We start from the raw sequence: 19,023 nt of genomic DNA on the forward strand, positions 1-19,023 counted from the left end.
TAACATAAACTCGTGAGTTATTTCACTGTTAATAAAGAAAACATCCCTTGATCTTCAGACCGTGTGGCTTTCGGTGGAGTAAACAGATAACCCTGTGCTGCTCTAGGAGATGGTAAGCGGGCAGCATCAGTCTTCACCTTTCCCTCCCACAAAGGCTGCCCCTCCCCTGGCCCCACGGTACACAACTTCCCCCTTCTCTGGGCTTCCCATCCTCTCTCGTGGCCTCTGTTCCAGGACCCAGGGGGGCTTCCCAGGGGCAGGCTGCAGCCAGATCCCGTGGAGCCTTTGTGTGAATTAGTGGAAGGTGCCCTTCCATCAGCAGAGCTCCCACTCACCCCCTCGGCCGGATACCCGATACAGGACACAACCTGCACAACTGCCGTGGAGAATGGGGACCGCCCACAGTCCCTCTACGGATGGCTGGACAGGGCTGCCCTCTCGACTGCCTCACTGACTCACGGGATCTGGGTCAGGACCCTGGAATTATGGCGCATTGCCAGAAGGGTCAGTAGGTACCCTTGGACTCCAAGGCAGTGTCAGCAGAGGAACAGCAAGGGGATGTAGCTTCTCTGCACAGCAGCCGGGGGCTGTCTTCACATCCACCCGACTCTCGTCTGCATTACTGTGGGCAGCTCACCAGTGCCAACCTCCTTTGGCACATCTGTGGCCTCCAGCCACCCTCTCTCTTTCATCATCTCCTCTGTGCTCTAAATACAGAGCACCTACAAACAGCAACTGCTGCGGCATCACCATGTCCTACCACCCTGGCGGCCCACCTGCTGGTCTTCCCCCCACATCCCCTTTGGGCAGCCTCTGTCCCTCAGTGCATCCACTGCCAGCCTGCGTGTGCAGTTTGATCATCTGAGAACCTAATTCAGGAGTAGGTGTTAGTAATGCTGCCCTGATCATTTGGGTTTTGCTTTTAAGGGAAGCCATCTGGAGACCCACAGTCCACCTAAGGGGTGGTGCCCAGAGTGTGCTATGGGCAGATAACGTTGGGTGGCTTCACAGGACCCCCTAAATTATTCCCTGCCTACTCATGCCTGGCTCTAACTGAAAATCCTGGCTGGGAGACTTGCTGGTTGGTGTCACCCAGCCTTTAAATCTGATGAGAGGTTAAGCTAGTAAATGGTTGAGTTTCCATAGCACAGCGGGTGCCTTCCCCAGGGTGAGCCAAGTGTGAGCATCACGGGCTCCCATCCGGGAGCTGGGAGCTGATCAGAGGGAATCATCTCGAGTGTCCAGCTTCTTCTCCCACCCAGACCCCATGGCTGGTCTTTTCCTCCAAGATTCTCCATCTCACAGCCCTGCTGACTGCCTCATCTGCACCTGCACCATCATCCAGAGCCCATATTCTGTGTGCACAGCAGACACCACGCAGACACACAGAAACACACACACACACACACACACAGGTGCACACGTGCCCTGGAAACAAAGGTACTTCCACTGTAAAGCACCACCTCTGCCATGTCCACCTGCTTTGCTTCCTGTCCGTCTTTGTAAGAACTCAACACTCACTCTTTCTCTTGGCAGATCCCTTTAGAAAACTGGGAGGACAGCGAAGGTGCAAGGATAGTAGAATCAGTTGTTTTTAAAACTTGACCAGATCATCTATATTGTGAACTCTGACCTGTGCTCACCTGGTGTTTCCTGTGCCTAGAAACAGACTGGGAAAAACAGCAGTGGTGCCACGTCCTGATCTCGTGCCCTTGGCTGAGCGTTCAGCCCCTGGTTCTTGTGCCCCGAGCAGCCCGAGTTATATTAAGGAAGAACAATGTCAGCCTAGCAGCCTCAGCCAGGCCCCGAATTCCTGAGGGGTCAAAGCCTGACCGGAGATCTGCCTGACCAAGTGTCTCATAGAGGTGGTTGATAAATATCATTAGATGGCAAGGGGCTGACGAAGACCACAAGAACGGGCTCTTTCTTAGAAGCCAGATGGCCCAGGGTGTGACATAAACAGCCCCAAGGCCCCAGTCACTTGTTGACAGTGCCTTTCTGGGAATAGGCTCTTGGAAGAGTCTCTGCAGGAAGGGGACAGGCATTTGGCTTAAAGGGCAGGGTCTGTGCTGTCCACAGCAGGAAGCAGGTAGAACGTAGTTGGAGCCCATGGTGTGTTGGTAAAGGCGGTTCTCCAAAGTGGGATGGACCTTGATTTGTAGCATCTGCTGCTTTCTGGGGTGTAAATACTCCCACCGTGGCTAATTTCAAGCTACCAGTGTGACCTCACTGAGTGTGGAGTTGGGAAGAGAAGCTCGCGGAGGATCAGGTGAGAGCCTGTCGGAGCCCGCCTCAGCACACCAGTGTCGGAAATATCTTCCTGGGTGAGGAAGGGAGACTTCCCTTCATCTGGGGGGCATCTCTCCTTCTCCTGCCTACCTTTCCGCTCTCAAATGAATCACGCCTTCCTCCAGGAACCATCCCTACCCCGCTAGGACCCCCTCTCCAATGGCACGTGGATCTCTCACATGGAGCACATCTCAGAGTGGAAACCGCCCATTCCTTTGTGTGATTCTCGCCACTGTCTTCCCAACTAGTCTGTAAGCCTTGTGAGGGAGGAACTCTGTACAGTTTTTGTCTCCCTTGTATCAAGGATGCCGGGCATGGCTCCCGGCACAAAATCGGTGCTTGTGAAATAGCTGATGAAAGAATGAAAAAAAGAAATGACCTGAGACCTGAGCTGGGCTTGGTCGATGACCCTGATTTTAGACAAGGCACTTCACCTGCTACCTTTCTGGCTTTTTTTCCTTCTTTTTCAAAATTTGTATCTATATCTCTATATAAAGACTGAATGATTTCGCATGATTCTTTCAATGCTAAGATTCTATGGATACTTGAGTCAGGAAGGTAACGCAATTTTTGAATGTTTGCAGCTGCTTCAGCAATGTCTTCACTCTTTCATGTGGGGTGTGTGGGTGTATGTATGTGTGTATATGTGCGTCTGGTTATAAGTGCCTGTGCGTGTGTGTGCGTGTGTGTGTGTGTGTGTGCATGTGTATGTGTGGTGTGGAGGGTAGGCGGGGCAGACGGCGGAAACATGCGGAAGGGGGGGAAGAAAATCTCATAATGAAATGTTTTCATTTCCTTTTCATGTCCAAGGCCACCGGGTCATAGAAGAATCCATCTGACAGCCAGCCCTGTGGTATTAGATTCATCCCAGTGAGTCTTTTTCCCAAAAGGCTAAAGGCTTCATTGGAATTAAAATGAAGTAAGAACTGCCGGTCAGTTCCTAAGTCCCTTGTGGGCAGGTCCAAGTCTTAAACGTCCTTATATCCTGCTAAAGCCCAGAACAGTGCAGTGAGAAGCCAGTGACACCTGCTGAATAGTTAGCTTTAAGGCAGACCTCACCTTGGCAGTAGGAATCAGTCCTAATCACCAGTTTTGTTGGAACCAAAATATTCCTCCATTTTTATAGGTTTACTTAGGAACACATGGGCAGAAACATCCTCAGAACATTTTATAAATTTCGGTAGCTTTGATCACAAATCAGGCAACCTACAATTTACTTCTCCTTGAGTCCAAGGAAGCTAGAGGACCCTTCTCTCTGGGATTGCTTTTCTGTCCCAGTCCAGCACTTTCTGGCAAGACCAATGGCAAAAGCTAAGTTCTGGGCCCCTTTTCCTTTTACCTGTTGCTGCATAAATTCATTTCAAGGGCCATGGTTCCCTCGCTTTTGTGACCATCCCAGGAATGAGAGGTGAGAGCGAGGTGAGACTACCACCAAACCCCTTGTAAGAAAGGAAAGGAGCTGTCCCCTGTCTGTGCATAGCATGACATTGCCTTTCCACATGACAAAGCCACATGGAGGCAGCAAGGAGTGGATCCCAGAAATCTGTGGGAGTAATTCTTAGCTGGCTGTAAATGCTCTGCGACAGGGACAGGCCCCTGTGGGTCGGGGAGAGGTGCTCCAGCCTAAATCCTGGAATAGTGCTTAGGAAGCTAGGCTGCACTTTCTACATGGAAGCTTGACCTGAGTAAAGAGTTGCAAGAGGACCTGGCATGGGGAAGACAGGTTGTGATAACAACCATGACAACAAGAACCCTAAACTTTTCAAGGCTGACGTGCGTGATGCTATGTTAACCATCCATAGGCATTATTATACTTAATCATCAGAGCAACCTTATCATTACTGCCATTTGACAGACGACTTAACTGAGGCTTACCCCACAATTGAACGGTAATCACAGGGACACCGTGACGATGAACTTCTGCCTTCCTCTGCTAGGGATTTCCTCCCAGTGTTTTAAACTCCATTCCCTTTCCCTCTCACTTCACAAAGACCTTAAGCTCCAAAATATTTCCATGAGTCATTGACTGATGTCTGAAATTTTACTTTCCAAGATTTTAATAACGAATAGCAAATAGCTGCCGTTACAGCTTTTTATGTGCCAAGTACTGTGCTGTTACATATATGCTCTCATTTAACCACTGCTTTATAAAGGAGGTATTATTATTATTCCAATGTTACAGTTAGGAAACTGAGAATCAAAGGGAGTTTTTATAATATATGTAAAGTCACACCATCAGTAGGAAGGAAGGACCAGGGCTAGCCTTTTGCTTGCTCTGTTGCCTCTGAGTGGTTCACTGCCTTCTGACCGAGGGAATTTGATGGCTGCTGAGAGCGTTTGCCCCTGGGATAAGCATCTGTCTGAGCCTTTGTCGGCCATGTATTTCTTAGTATGAACGAAGGGTCAAAGATCAGCCTTTGATGGAGTAGAAGTTTGAGAGCATCAAATCTCTATATACCAAGGAGACCTAATGATGGAAGGGGGATCCAGTGACAAGTGGCAGACAGGTTTTGTGACCAAAACGTCAAAGTGAGTGTCAGCGGCTCTCTGAGGACGCAGCAAAGAGATGGTTAGTTCAGGGGTGTTTTATGGCTTTCAAGGATGTGTGACAGACAGACTCATCACCTTAGCTCTATGAGGCACATGGGGCCCAGGCAGCTATGAGACTACGTCTGTGGGGAAATCCATATTTCTATGGACTGAGTCAGGGCTAAATTAGACATTGGGGTAATGTAACGCATCTGAATTTCACCACCATTATATCATTCTTTAGACCTTGTAAATGTTCATGATGATATTTTTGGGAGGTTGGAGTAAGCTGTCTACATCTGAGGTGTATTACTCTAAACTTACATTAACAGACTAATAAAATAGGGTGTTGGTCAGCTAATCCCCTATAGTGATATCCTCAGAAGTATCCAGGCAGCAAAATGAACCAGAGTTGTGAGTAAGTGTTCTGAGGTGGCCGTGAGGGCACAGACCCTGACCATACGTGTCACTCGGAGGAGATGTTGGGATGAGTGGAGCTATGCACCTGGGACGAGGCATTCCCCTCCCATGGGGGCTCCATGATCTACAAACTCTGGGATCCTGAGACCTTGGAAAAATAATCCATGATGTGAACCCAGCCCTCCTCAAGAACTGGACATTTACATCCTATCGTGAGGTGGCACGGGGGGGCTGACCTGGGGCGGTGGGGGGCACCCACTCATCAGCTGGCATATGCTGCACGTGGACTACACATTGTCACGTGTGGCGTTATGGGAATTGCTTTCTTAAACTGAAGCACAGGACCAATGTTTGGCAATGGCTCAGAGTGCTTGAAATCAAGACTATCCTGGAACCACATTTGCATAATTATCTCATGTAATACCAACTAGATATGGGTCAGTATGTCTATTCAGGACACAGCCTCTGCCTGGCTACGTGAAAGGTCTGATTTTACCCTTTGCTGGCCTTTCTAATGGCCCAAGTCGAACTCACAGTTGTCTCACTTGGCTCCTGGAAAACTTAGAAGAACCCCCAGTTCCTTCTCCAGGAACTACTATCAGCCCTTCAGGATGAGCTACCCAGAGATGTTCCCTGGAGATGGCTTTTCTTCCGTCCCAGACCCCTCCCTCCCTCCATACTGAGCTCTGCTCCTGATCTGAACCAACTGGAGCCTAGGTTTCTCCTTCCTGCTCCTGCTTTTCTCCCACTCGCCTCTCTTTCCTGGCTCCTCTCTTCAATCACACATCTTAGACCCCTGAGCCCTCCAGCTCTGCTCTCCACCCTATTGAATATTAAAGTCCACAGCTGGCTCTAATCTACAAGAGGTGCCCCCAGGTACATTCAGGCTTCAGAGGAGGCCACAGCCCTGCTCCATTTGGGACCACCTTAGCTGAAGGGGTGAGGGCTGCACAAACTTGCAAAGCAGCCCATGTCACACCTCCTCCAGGAAGCCTTCCCCTACGTGCTGGATCCCACTGATGGTCTCCTTTCCTAACCTTTTGTAGTAATCCCCGTCTGTGCCATATTTACCAACCATTTATTCATTCAACAAATACTTCTTGAGCTCCTATATGTGATGCAGCCCTTGGTGAACACAACAAAGTCCCTGTCCCCATTCTTACATTCCTGTGGAGGAGAAGGATAATAACCAAGAAAACCAATAATAGGACTAAGTACTGTGAAATAAAGAAAGTAGGGTAAGGGAACAGAACCTACCATGGCAGGGTTTGGTCGAGTGGGGATAGACATTAAATTACGGTGTTCAAGAGGTGACATCTGAGCAGACATAAACGATGAGCAAAAGCTAACCATGTGAAGAAGACCTGTGGGTAGAAGTGCCCCCAACAGAGGAAATAGCAAGTACAAAGGCCTAAGTCAGTAGCAAGAGTGATATGTTGAAGACATAGCAAGAATGTCAGAGAGGCTGCCACGTAGCAGGCGATTGGAGGAGTGATACAGGACACAGGAAGGAGGGTCAGGGTCCAGATCACATAAAGGCATTCTCCGCCTCACCCTGCTGACATTTTCAGCCAGATAATTCTTCGTTGTTGAGGGCTGTCCTGGGCACTGCAGGATGTTTAGCTGCATCCCAGACTCCACCAACTAGATGCTGGTATCACCCCACCCCCGGCCCCCTCCACGTGTGACAATCAAAAATGTATGATGTTGCCAAATGTCCACTGGGTTAGGAACCATTGAAATGAGGCCATGGCAAGGGTATGGATTTTATTCTCTGTGTAATTAATTGGAGGGTTGAGAGCTAAGAAATAACATGACATGATTTACATCTTTAAAAGGGCATTGTGACTGCTGTTGGGTTAAAAGGCTGTGGGAAACAAGAGTGGAGGCAGGGAATCCAGGAGGAGGTCCCTGTGTCGTCTGGCTGAGAGGTGATAGTGGTTGGGACTAAGAGGCAGTAGTGGGATGCTGAGAAGGGACTGGGCTCAGAACTTATTTGGAAACCAGTGAGACTTGCTGGTGGATTGAATATAAAAGGTGATGAGGAAGGTCCAGTCAAGGATGATTTCTAGATTTGGGGTCTGAGCAACTGGGAATAATGATGTCATTGTCTAAAATGGGGAAGACTAAAATAAGACTCGGAGAAAAGTAGTTCAGGGGTCAACAATTCTCAACTGGAGATGTCCATTAGATCTCCAAGTGGCCATGACAGTAGAACAGAAGAGCCTGGAGCCCAGGGGAGAGTCCAGATTGGAAATAGACATCCAGAAGGTGTAGCTCACCTTTAATGCCTGGGGGAAAGAAAGGACCCTGGACTGAGCTCCAGGCACTCCAATATTTAGAGGTCAGAAGAAGGAAAAGCCAGCAAAGGAGACAGAGAAGAGGGTCGGTGAGAGAGAGGGGACATTAGGAGAGCTTCTCATCCCCGAGGCATCCTGGCCTGGCAACCTCATCCACCTTGGACTGTCCTCAGCCAGGTCACTGCCTAAGCGGGGAGCCCCTGGGGCGCTCATTTGTGATCAACACCAAGGACCACTATAAAACTGGGTTTTGGACAACCCAAGGACTTGGCAGGGGTCACCTGGTTTAATCTTTGCACTAAGAAGTAAGTGCTACTAGTTCCATATCACAGCTGAGGAAACTGGAAATCAGAGAGCTGCAGTAATTTGCCCTCGATCACATGTGGTTTTCAACGCCACTCCTGGGCCTGGAGCCCTGGAGAGGCTGATTCCACGTTCATACTTTTTCCATGGCACCCTTGGCCTCAGTCTCGCAGGGGCCCACTCAGTGCCTGGCACAGGCCTCCGTTCCCACCATGGTGGGAACAGCTTGTTTCTGCCTAGGCTTGAAGTGCCTTCACATCTGCTACTGCATCTGAGACGGGCAGATGGGAGCTGGGATGGCTCATGCAGGGTAAGTGACTGTCAAGGTTCCTCACCCAACTAAGGGCAGAGCCGGCACTGGCGCCAGGAGTCTCATGGTCCTTGTCCAGGGCTCTCACATCTTACCTCTTATACCTACAGTCAAGGTATCTTCCCAGCTGGCAACCATATTCAAGGCAGCAGCCCCGTCTGGTAATGCAGGGGCAATATTATTATTCTCATTTTACTGATTAAGAAACAGAGGCTCAGAGGGGTTCTGTGATTTGCCCAAGTTACACAGCTAGGAAGAAGCTGAGCCAGAAATAATCCCCAGTTTCCTAGCTCTCAGTAGTACTGAGTTGAAATAAATAACCTATATCTGACTTAACCATTTTTCTTTCTTACATAACAACTTTCCCAATCCATAAAAGAAATAAGCTTCAGACAGGTTTGTGAAATTTTCCCAAGCACAAGTATTGCCAGTCCGAATTCTGCAGTAGGTCCATAATCATTTAAGAAGTGGAAATGGGTAGAAGGAGGACATTCTGTACACTGTGCCAACTTAAAATTCCTTTCTTTCCCCTTAATCATAAAGGTGCTTTAAAAATAATCTTTGAAACATATTTGTTGCTTTATTAAGCCTTCTACTTTCTGTCCCACTCTTTTTTAGAAAAAATCAAAATAATACTTAAAAGCCCCACTCCCTAAATATTTTCTTTCATTTCCAAGATACAGAGATGCTGACACATGGGCATGAAATCTGGAGTCAGGCTTTGGTGTCTGACCTCCTGAAAAAGAAAATGAAAACATTTCTAAGTGTTCACACTTTCCCCGTGAGAGGACAGACACAATACCCTTGAACCCAGATGAAAAGAAAGGTAATTCGTTTCATGCATAAGAAATATTCTTGGTGGTATGTCATGTTCTGGGACAATTGATTCCATTTGTCATTGCAAGTTTCAGAAAGGGTGGAAATATGCTTTTTCTTCCCCCCCCCCCCTTTTGGGCACAGAAAATGTTAAGTCAGCATTCACTTTTTCTTCAAAACAAAACAAAACAAAACAAAAAACCCAGGTGCAACAGTGATGGATTTAAACAGCCTCTTAACTGCTTTGCTTATGGTCCAGTCAAGCTCCCGGAGCTTGGCTCAATATAACCCACCTGCTTAAGGAGAAAGGGGCTGGGTATGATGTCACAAATGTGTCTCTTCTGCTATAAATGTTATTTAAAATGTGCAACTGGCCTGGTGACATTAGTTTTACAGGGAATAGTGGGATGAGTGGTGGAAAAGCACGGAGACTCTTACAGAGATGAAAATTACACCAGATCCACGTCTGCCTTCTCCCCTTAGGCCCCCTGCCCTGCAACCTCAAATAGAGATGTCTTAACTGCCTGGAAAGGAGCTTTAAACCTTTGGTCTGGATAGGAATTCAGTATTTGAGGAGATGTCACTAATAATCCTCTTTGAATCTGAGTGGTGAAAATGGGGCCCAGGGGGAGGGCATTTTACAAGAAAAGAGTTGGAATGAGCCCCAGGCGAGCACGGGAAACAGAGGAGGGAGAAAGGTGAAGCTTCCGTCTGAACAAAGAGGCAGCAGTTTGTCATCCCTGACCTGTCTTCAGGGGCTGCGTTAGCCAGGCTCTCAGGAAAACTGGGGCATATCATCTTTGTGGCCCCTGGTGTGGGTCAGTCTTCCACACTTCAAGCTGGAAAGGGGTGGTCTGGGGTCAGTGACACATTAGGGCCAGGTTGAGGACCGGAGTCAGGATTAGGGTTTGGTTTACCTGAAGCTGTCAGCTCCAGGGCCCACGCCAGGAGCCTCTAGGCTGTTTATACCAGGAGAGAAACTGAAACCCTCCACATTGGGGCCGCCTGGAGCCTCGCTCACGAGAAAATGTTAGGCTCTCTGCTCTGGGCAGGAACTTCTTAAGAATTTGACAATGTCAACATTTTAATGGTATCTTAGCCCTGTTGCCCTTACAAAAATATACTGAGGAGGAAGGATGTGATTTGTGGGAACAGAAGCTCCAGAGTCACTATACCACCACATTAGGACCAAAGCATTCATCCCGGTCACAAGGCCAGGGAAGGCTGGGATACCCCTCTGATGGTTCTTAGTGACAGGGAGGGGGATGTCTTGGGCCCCTTGGACAATTACTGTCATGATCATGTCTGGGGAACAGAATCACAGACAGATGGCTATGCAAACGTGACATAGGGAAAGACGGTAGAGAAAGGTAGGGACAAAGGTGAGAGATGATTGCTGTTGTTTCTTCGCTGGGTTGGCCAGAGAAGCAGCCAACCTCAGGGATAGAAACATCTAGGGAAGTCACGGTTCTGATGAGGTTGATTAGTCTCAAAGAAGAAGATAAAGAAGGAAGAGGAGGCGGGGGCGGGGGGGAGGAGAGGACAGGTGATGCCAGTGGCTCTTGCTTCCTGAGGCCTCCTTGGTGGCAGGCATAGTACCAGGCACTTTATCTTAGTCACTCAATCTACACAACAGCCCTATGAGGAAGCAATTAGTCTGACCTTACAGATGAGGCCGCTGATCCTTACAGTACAAGTTACCCAAGATCACACAACTAGGAATCCCAGAGCTGGGATTTAACCCCAAGTTTGCCTGGCTTCAGAGCGACGCCCTTTCCTGTACAACGCTGTTGTCCGTGCCAGTAGCTTTTAAACGTTTTTAACCATGGCTCACAGTGAAAAAATACATTTTCCATCGTGATCCGGTATGCACACCTATTGTGTAAATGTATATACAACTAAAATAAAAGTTTTATGAATACCTTCCCTTTCTCCATGCAACACATATTGATTTTTAAAAATTTACTCTATTTTTTTCTTTAAAAAAACAAAAGAGAGGGAGAGTCGTACTACTTGATTTCGCATCCCCCTAATGGGTCTGTAGTTTGAAAACCATTTTTCTTTCCTTTACTCTAGGGCAGGGTAACATTTGAAATGTTGGTCAACTTCCTGCTTGATCTTGTTGGACGCTGGGCAGCATCTTTGCTTTGGAGGCAGGCTGCTCATTATGCGCCCTGGACCATCCCTCTGATGAGGGGACATCATTAATCAAATATTTCAGAAATGACAAATATCTGACAAAGCCATTCACTTGGAAAAGAATCAGTCCAGGAAACCATCCAGAAAACGTAATCGCTGATCTCAGGCACCGGCTAGTAATATTTTAAGCAGTTGATGCATGCTTTTGCAAAAGAAACAATTTTCTCTGCCTTCAGAGCCTAAAGGACACATCTGATCCGACGGGGCAGTGCAGTCACCATCTAACAATAAACGCCCAAGGAAAAGAACAATGCGAGGGGTTGCTGAGACTCTATCACTCCACCATCAAGAAGAGTGTTGTCTTTCTCATGTCTGGGTGAGTACACCCAGGATCTGAAATTAGACTGCTTTGCAGTGCGGTGTGTATGTCTCCACCCTGGTTTAGGATTTGGGGGTGATTTTGTTTCGGCAGCTAAGGGCAGGGACAGGGTTGGCTGGATCAGATTTAGATCATGGAAAGTGAGGTCCAGATCAGGTGGCTTCGGCACAAGTCAGCCTGAGGAGCCGCGGACTCAGTGACTTCACTCCAGGCAATGTGTATGCTAATTGAGAAAACATGTTCCTGTGATGGCCTCATGCAAAAATCCAGATTTATGAATTTTTTTTTTTTATTCCTAAGAATTCCTTGAATATTTGCCGTGCGTGTCTATACAGCCTCCCGGAGTACTTTTCCTGCTTATGGAGTCGAGTTGTGTTTTTCTGCTGTTGGCCCAGGTCAGGTTTTTAAAGGGTGGCATTCTGACAGAGCAGGCGGGCACATGGTCTCAGGCAGTGGGGAGAAGCAGGAAGAGGTGGGGAGGGGAGCAAAATAGCCTACACCTTCTGTCCTTCTCTTGGGGCAGGAAAAGCAGTTGCGGCTCAAGTCCTCAAAAAGCAACTGTTCACAAAGCTCAGTGACGGGCCCTTCTTCGTGCCTCTGGCCCTTTAATGCCCTCTGGACTGGCTAAACCCCACCCACCCAGCATTAAGACAGGACTCAGACTCGCTAGGCACTGCCAGTGTTCCAGGCTCTGGGCTAAGTAAGGGCTTTCCAGCCCTCCCTCCTGTCATCCTTGCAACCGTCCCCCGAGATCAGCATTATGAGTCCCTTTTACAGATGAGGAAACTGAAGCTTAGAGGGATTAAGTAATGTGGTTATAGAGGCAACGAGAGGCAGAGCTTGCCTCTGAAGCTAGTTCTGTTTTGTGCCAGGGCTGCTTTTATACAATCCTACCCGCCCGCAGGACATCCCCTCCCTCAGGAAGCCTCTGGAGAAAGCACCGCGCCATTCAGACCTCTCTGAGAGCCACACAGCTCGCACTTCTTCAACTAGTTTCCATTTTGATACTGGTCTCAACTGCTCCAAGTGTGTTCATCTAGATGACAAGACAAAAGAAGCTGCAGACAGATTTTGTTTGGTCTGCACAGATGTTTTGAAAAGTGAAGATACTATACATTCAAACTCAAAGTTTTGACTCTTTTGGAAAAGTTGGAAGATCTGGCCACATTAGACCTACAAACCTGCAAAGCAACAGACGACCTGTCCCCTTCTGATGGGCATAACCTCTCTAGTTTACTGCAGGCCGCATTGGCTCATGGCCTTACCTCATTTACGTTATCTGATGAGCCTCTCTGAAGCCATTTAAATGTTCGCTCTAGAGCCAGCTCCTTGGGCAGGACCGTGATTTATAGTTATTATGATTCTCCACAGTGCCCAGGCCCCTGGTTAGCATATTAATCAAGATGCTAATTGAGAGAAGGAAAATCAGTCCAGTGACCTGATGTCCAGTGAGCCTGCCTCCCCGGGGGTGAGGACTGTTCCCCCTTTAACCACAGGTTATACGCTATTCAGCAACAGCTGGCCAGCCACTGACCCTTGGGGTGGGAGAGCGCAAATGCCCGCCTGGCTGCCATAGAGAGATTCACCTCCTCCTCTTCCTTCTCTTGTAAACTTGATAAGATACATAAAATCCTGAGGAAACAAGTTGTTGGAGGAGGAGTTGGCTCTGCGGGGTAAGGAACTGAAACACTCCTAAAGCTGCCAGTACAAATGGCCATTCGCAAGAAATGCCTTATTTAGAGAGCATTACATAACATCTCTGAGATACAAGTCTGAGGAGAAGTTTGCCTCTGAAAGAAAATTGCAGGAGGAAATCCATGAGTTTCCTTTTACTCAGATATTGTGAGGCCAGGTGAAATGTTTGCTTCAAATTCCATCAAAATGAGAATGTTAATTACAGAAGGTCAAAATATAGGTAGGTAAGTTCCTAGAGAAGCTTCAGTGCTTCCAGAAAGATTTCTTCTCCTAGTGCAGCAAAGCTTTACACATACAGAGGCATAAAAAATGCAAAGATGATGTTGTCCGATCTGAAGTGAAAAGCATAAAGGGAGGACTCCCTCAGATCAGTACCACGGAGGGAGAACATGAGCGAAGGGAACTTGTGTTTGTTGAGTGCCTGCTCAACTGTGCGCCAGGCCTGTGCTGGTGTCCCATCAGTATCATCCCACTTGATGTGCACAACAGCCCAACAGAGCAGGTCCTACTGTTCTATCTGTTTCACAGAAGAGGAACATTGGGTACAAGAGACGCCCTCCTGCATCTCTGGTCTCCTGGTGCTCAACTTCCTCCCTGCTCACCTAGTCCAGCCGCCTGCAGGCCATTAGAGCCCAGCACGACTGCTCCTTCCTTCGAAACCACAACCCAAAGGGAGCCTGCCTCTCTCGGCGTCTCTCATACAATGTGGGAGTTCAGCGTATGGTTACTGACAAGGATGAGGTGATTGACCTCCAAGCCGGGCCTGGTCAGGTCCAGACATGGGACGGCACTTCTCCAGACTGGACAAGTGAGAAACGCAAGTCACTTTAACCACACATCAGATCCATAGTGATGGGGGGCAGAGACAGGACCTCCCTCCCCCAACCCGGGCTGAGCTCTCATGGCTTCCAGCACACGGCCCTCCCTGGGCTCACTCAGGAACAGCGTGCCGCATGCAGACAGATGATATATTCCACCAACCCTGGCTACCGAAGGAACAGCCAAAGGAAATGGGAAAATCAGCCCATCTGTACCAAACAACAAATACTTTGTGGCTATTGGGAGACGATTCCAGTAGTAGTGGATTGTAACTGCCCTCGATGTGGAATAGCTTCTGTGGGAAGCTTGGGCCATTCATTCCCACTGACGTCGGAGCTAGATCGTTCCACTGGCAGAGCTCTCCACCTGCAGAGGCCCCCACGGGCAATGCCAAAACATCTCTGTCTGCTTACCCCAGTGGGGAATTTTCAGGGAAACCCTGACTGTCTGACTGACTCATACTACCACTAATAAAAAGACGCTCCGTGTGTGAGGCTGGCCAAACCTGGCAATTCAAAAGGCCTTGTTGCTAGTCCCACTTGCCGGATTGCATCATCAGACCGGTCTCAGCCTCATTTGGGAATCTCCTTAAGTCTCCAGTGTCCGTTTTTTGGGGCCTCATTAGGAATCAAATTCAAACTCTGCCAGTTCTACTGCTTTGGTAGTTTTCTCTCTTCTACTGCTTGGGGGTGAGTAGCAAGCAATTATATCCTCCAAAGTCATTGTTCATTTTAGCCATTTGCACTACGAATAACCAAATGGTCCTATTTTTTGTCCTCCAGTGAGACCTTGGGGCAGAGGAAAGGATAAGTGAGAATAAACCCAGGGCTACGAGCACCGTCCCTCCAGCGTAGCATTGCTAGCCTGCTTTTTCAATCAAATGTCACATTATTGATTCCCATTGATTCTCACAGCTTGGGCACTGTTGTATTAATTTGATATCAACATGTGCCCATGTTGTAGGAAGTGCTGTCCGTGCTGGGGAGGGTTCTGCTTCCTTGTTCTCTCATTCAGAGCAGGGACCTCCCGGTGCCAGAGTGTGATCCGTTTAGTAAAGGAGAGAAGGATTTCCTCCCAGTGCTGTGGACACCCGGGGCAGGCAGTCTGCCTGTGTTTTTAATAGCATATGGCAGAGAAAGAAGCTGCCACGCTCTAATACCACCCATCCCTCCTCCCCACTCTTTCTGGTTTTCTTTTCACGTGGGTCATTTGTAGTCACACTCCACTGACAAAAGCAAAGGATGGTGCCCAGCGGGACCACAGCCCTGCCGGTGGCTTCCTGGAGCCTGATATGCTGGCTCCTGGAGGATGAAGCCCAGGGCTGGTCCTCTGAAGCCCCAATTCAATGATTAAATAATAGATGACCCGAACATAGGGCCTGAAAGAAAAGCCCTTATTGGTAATTGCCAAGGGACTTCTCAACCGGGAGCAGTATTATCCTTGTAATAAGCATTTAGCCATATATGGGGGGAGGGGATTTGGGGTTGCACCATTTCTGTCATTTTAGTAGGGGAGGTAGGGATACTAAACTTCCTGCATTACATAAATAGGTCATTCTCAACCCAGAATCATCCCCAAATGCCAATAGCCCCATTGAGAAACACTGTTAACCCACTACCCTTGTCCTACAGATTGGGAGAGTGAGGGCTGGGAAGTTTAGTGACTTGCTCAAGGTCACAAAGCTACTTTCCCTCCTGTCTTACAATTCAGGAAACTACCACGGGAAGTTTCCTCAAAATACAGGAGAAAGATATCAAGAGATCATTTCAGTGTGATTCCTATTGAAGCCAATAACCTATAGAAACTCCTCCAAAACATGGAAAGTAACCCATAGAAGAGTAATGAAAAAATCTACGATGCTTTTTTATTGTATGTTTTCATTATTCTCGTCTTGGCCAAATTTTGCGGCTCAAGGTCTATCATCTCAGCTTAAACGGTGACAATTCCATCCTTGTGCACAACCAACCAAAAGGTCAATGACCTCAAAGCCTCAGCTTCTCCAGCTGCATTTCTGCCTCAGGGCCACCCCGATTTTACTGCTATTTGGAGTTAGGATGTTAACGGTCTCCCCACTGCCAGGAAGCAAGATCCCTAGTAAAGGGTTGGGGAAGGGTCTTTCATCTCCATTTACTTACTAGAGCCCACCATATGCTGTTCTGTGAAACTGGTCCATCCCAGAGTTGATTTCTCAGGACCGGCTGAGCCTGGGAGCTGTCAGTGTAGCTGATGGTTTGCGAGATCAGAGGTGCCAGTCAAAGAAAGAGAAGCCTTCTGGGGACATGAGTTATCTGCTCAGAGATATATAGAGACTATATATGAGTCCTCAGTGAGCTTTCCACTGCCTGCTGGGAGCAGAGAGTAGTTTTCCTGTGGCTCCAGTGCAGTTGCCACTGAAATAAGGCACTCCACGAATGTGCAGCAGTAGTGCTCAGCACTCACTTAAAAGTAAAGTTGTGCGATTTTCTCATCAGTTTAATCGCAGTAATGTTGAGAAACTTCCCTCGGGCTCCAGCCTTGCCCTGCCATGCCCTACCCTCCCCGCTGATGTCGGCAGCTGGGGCCCCCTTCCTGGCCACCGCGCAGATTTCTCCATGGAAGAGGAGAGTGTGAATCCTCATCCCTTGCTCTCTCTGGCCCTCTGGGTGGGGGAGACGTGTGGTGGGTGATAGGAGAAGGTGGGAACCTCACTCCTTGACAAAGGTTAAGGGTATGGAAAGGGTCGCCAGGCTGCCCTGAGGAGACCCAATTTTCCAGTTCTCTAGTGGGTCTGGGCTGCTCTGGGGTAAGATGGCTGTCCAGGGACGGCGTGGCACCAGCAGCTGGCTGTAAAATCCTCCGAGGTACTCCTACAGTCGTGTCAAAACATGTGTCCCTGGGCCCCAGAGACCTTGGTTTCCCATTCGTGGTGCCTCCTAACATTTTTCCCTTCGAGACTGCCCTTTGTCCCACCTGCACAAAAACACTGGGAAAAGTGTATGGGGGAGGAGTTGACCCCAAACCCCTTCGGCGACCCAAGTATGAGGAGAGTTCATTTCCTCTGTGAGTCCACACCAGCAGGGCCAGTCTCAGCCCCCAGACCACTCTCACTCACCCCGCACCCCCGGTCCTCAGCTGCCTCTGAACCTCTGGGAACATGGCCCATAGTGGATTGACATTTGGGTTGCCCAGACTGACATACAACTTCTTCCACAGAAGAGACATCTTCCACATCTAATGTAGTCTTTCTTCAGTAGCTCTTCAGAAGGGGAACGTTTCAGACATTCGATAGCAAATTGTAAACACTGCACAAGAAGAGCTGGCAGGGCCCAATGGCTGCTGCCTTTCTATATGCTCTGAGAGGGAGAAATAGTCCCCTCCAGCAGACTTGACTGACAGCTTCAAGAGTTTGAAGACCCTGGGGAGGAGATACTGGTGGGCCCTCCACTTCCATTTCTGAATTTAAGAATGCAGCTGGCCGTGCGCGTGTGGGGGGAGGGGGGGCTGGCTGGCAATGGGTGCGCCCAGAGGATGGAACCAAGACAATTAATCAAGTGCCTTTTCTCCAGGACTTCCGTTGGCCTCAGAAGACAGAGGGGGCAGAGATACCCAGGAGAGCCCTATTTTGGTTTCCAGCTGGGAACATGCACTGAGTTTTCCTTAATACCCATAGCGCCCAAAGGCTTTGCAGTAATACACTTTAATGCATGAAACACCCGTAAATTATCCTACAAACTGTTACAACTTCCAACCTGGAACAACTTGGAAAAACCAGCCTAGCAAGCAGGCTCTTTTTTAATCTCTCAAGTCACAAGAGAAGAGAAAGTTCAAGCAGAATACACCTTCCATGAGAATCTCAGAGGTTTTTTGGTTTGGGGGGTTTTTTTTGGAAAGAGAAAGGAGAGTTGTAATCAGAATGAAGCTGCTTGTTTCCGATGGCTCAAAGATGCCGCTCCTTGACCCCAAGTCCTCTCCCTCCCCTGGGTCTTTGTCGCTTGGACCCAAGGCGCTGCCCGCCCCACCCCTCCATGCCAGCTTCTCCCACACCTGGCGGCAGATAGCTGGAGGTGAGGCGTGAGACCCACGTAGCAGGACCTTCCATGGAGGTCCCTTGGCGAGCAGGCTTCCCCTATCAACCCCTGGGGCCCTCACTCGAGACTCCCAGCCCTCCAGCGACCCGCGGAGGAGCCCAGAGACCCTTGCTCCATTCCCTGCACCAGGTCCAGAGCCCCCTGCCCAACTCGTCCCCTTACCTGGGGACAGCGTAGCGCTCGCGCGGGACTCGGCGCACACCCCAGCCCGCGCGCGCCGTGCACTAGCCCTCCGCGGCGCAGACCACCACTCCTGCGGCCCCAGAGCGCTCGCAGCCCGCGCATCCCTCTCGCCACGCTCTTTCGCTCTCCCTCACTTGCGCGCTGTCTCCGTCTAGCTAGTCCCCGGTACCGCCGCGCGGCGACTGCAGGCGCCAGGGTTGCCTCCCGGACTTCGGGCCATCGGGAGATCGGGAACTCCACGACCTGAGAGAGCGCTGCTCCCCACGACTCGCCCGCCCGCCGAGGCTCCCGCGCTCCCGCACCCACTGGGGACGCTCCTCTCATGGCCGCACTTCAGCCCGCGGAAGCCTCGGCGGGTGCCCGGAGATCTCGCCAGACCGGGATCCATGCATACTCTCCCCAGGAGCCCAGCCACGCCGGCCCGCGCCCGTGCCCGCGCTGCGCCCCTCTCGGGCTGGGCTCGGGGCAGCCTGACTCACCGCTGCGCTCCCCTCCGGCTCCCAGCGCTCTCTGCTGTGCCGGAGCGCCGAGCTGCTCTAACACAGGCTTCTTGAATTCTTAGCCCCTCCTCCCGGACTCCTGAGTCACCCACTCCAAATCCTTTCCCCTACTCCAACCCTTCCCGGCCCCAGCCCCGCACCTGCTCTGGCCAGGCGGAGGTGCCCGCCAGTAGGGGATCCTGGGGACGAGAGATCGATCTTTCCCGGGAGGGCCGGTTCGACCCAGCCAAGAAGGGGTTCAAACCTCCAGAGGTCAAAAGGAAACGCACGCGGG

The 19,023-nt window shown here is 49.7% G+C and overlaps 1 protein-coding gene across 1 annotated transcript in view; it reads right to left on the bottom strand.

Annotated features, from left to right (window-relative positions):
- Nucleotides 1-18,772, bottom strand: part of NGF (nerve growth factor) — a 50,536-nt gene extending 31,764 nt beyond the window's left edge. Inside the window, exon 1 of the mRNA XM_060006996.1 lies at nt 18,729-18,772. The gene's annotated coding sequence lies outside the window, so the exon portion shown is untranslated. The remainder of the gene's footprint in view (nt 1-18,728) is intronic.
- Between the last annotated feature and the right edge of the window lie 251 nt (nt 18,773-19,023).

This window comes from Delphinus delphis, chromosome 1, assembly GCF_949987515.2.
Source record: "Delphinus delphis chromosome 1, mDelDel1.2, whole genome shotgun sequence".
NCBI lineage: Eukaryota > Metazoa > Chordata > Mammalia > Artiodactyla > Delphinidae > Delphinus > Delphinus delphis.